General features: G+C 48.5%; 1 protein-coding gene across 1 annotated transcript in view; it reads left to right on the top strand.

The window, feature by feature from the left end:
* Positions 1-1,428, top strand: part of SLC27A4 (solute carrier family 27 (fatty acid transporter), member 4) — a 23,795-nt gene that overhangs the window by 8,663 nt on the left and 13,704 nt on the right. The window lies entirely within an intron of this gene.

Raw genomic sequence — 1,428 nt, 5'->3', positions numbered from 1 at the left:
TGCAATCACAGCTCACAGCAGCCTTGACCTCTCAGGCTCAAGCAATCCATCCACCTCAGCCTCGTGAGTAGCTGGGACCACAGACATGCACCACCATGCCTGGCTAAATTTTGCATTTTTTGTAGATACTCAGTTTTGTCATGTTGCCCAGGCTGGTCTCAGACTCTTAAGTTCAAGCAATCTACCCACCTCTGCCTCTCAAAGTGCTGGGATTATAGACATGAACCACCACACCCTGGCCTACTAAAAAAATTTTTTTAAAATTAGCTAGGCATGGTGACATGGACCTGTAGTCCCAGCTACTCAGTGACTGAGGCAGGAGGATCACTTAAGACTAAGGTCGAGGCTGCAGTCAGTGGCTATTGTGCCACTTCACTCTAGCCTGGCAGAGTGAGACCGCGTCTCAAAAAAAAAAAAAAAAAATGCTGGGTACGGTGGCTCATGCCTGTAAATCCCAGCACTTTGGGAGGCCGAGGTGGGCAGATTTGAGATCAGGAGTTCGAGACCAGCCTGACCAACATGGTGAAACCTGGTCTCTAATAAAAATGCAAAAAAAAACTAGCCGAGCATGGAGGTGCGCACCTGTAGTCCCAGCTACTCGGGAGACTGAAGTAGGAGAATCGCTTGAACCCAGGAGACAGAGGTTGCAGTGAGCCGGGATCACGTCACTGCATTCCAGCCTGGGTGACAGAGAGAGGTTACGTTTCAAAAAAAAAAGATACTTCACCTGAAGCACTAGCAACATGGCTGATGCGAAGTGGCCCCTCAGTACAATGGTAATCATCCTTGTGACTAATTAGGCCATATCTAGCTCATCTGTATAATGGGAACAAAATTAATTCCCACTGTCCTCACAGAGCCTGCATTTTATTTGCTGCCACAATGGGCACCTGCAAAGTGCTGACGCTGCTGCTTTCCAAGAGCAGCTCTAATCTCCATAAAGACCGGGGAAGGTAGGGATCTTGGTTTTATGGATTATGAGCCTGGGGTTCAGAGGGGTTTGTGAGGAGCTCACCCAAGGTCACACAGTTGGTAAGTGGCAGAACTGGAGTTTGATCTTCAGCTTGACCACAGTGCTCTGTTTTTCCTCCCCACACTGTTGTGTTTGTAGGATAATGAATGGGGAAGTCATTAGGATGCTGAAAGGGGGCCGGGCGCGGTGGCTCACGCCTGTAATCCCAGCACTTTTGGAGGCCGAGGAGGGCAGGTCACTTGAGCTTGAGAGTTCAAGACTAGACTGGCCAACATGGTGAAACCCTGTTTTTACTAAAAATACAAAAATTAGCCAGGTGTGGTGGTGCACGCCTGTAATCTCAGCTACTCAGGAGGCTGAGGCACAAGAATTACTTGAACCAAATGAGCCGAGATCATGCCACTGCACTCCAGCCCAGGCGACAGCGTGAAACTCTGTATTTTTTTTTTTTTTTT

Source organism: Colobus angolensis, unplaced genomic scaffold, assembly GCF_000951035.1.
Source record: "Colobus angolensis palliatus isolate OR3802 unplaced genomic scaffold, Cang.pa_1.0 Scaffold9, whole genome shotgun sequence".
Taxonomy (NCBI): domain Eukaryota; kingdom Metazoa; phylum Chordata; class Mammalia; order Primates; family Cercopithecidae; genus Colobus; species Colobus angolensis.
The sequence above is the reverse complement of the archived record's forward strand: the minus strand, read 5'-3'. Positions and strand labels throughout refer to the sequence as shown.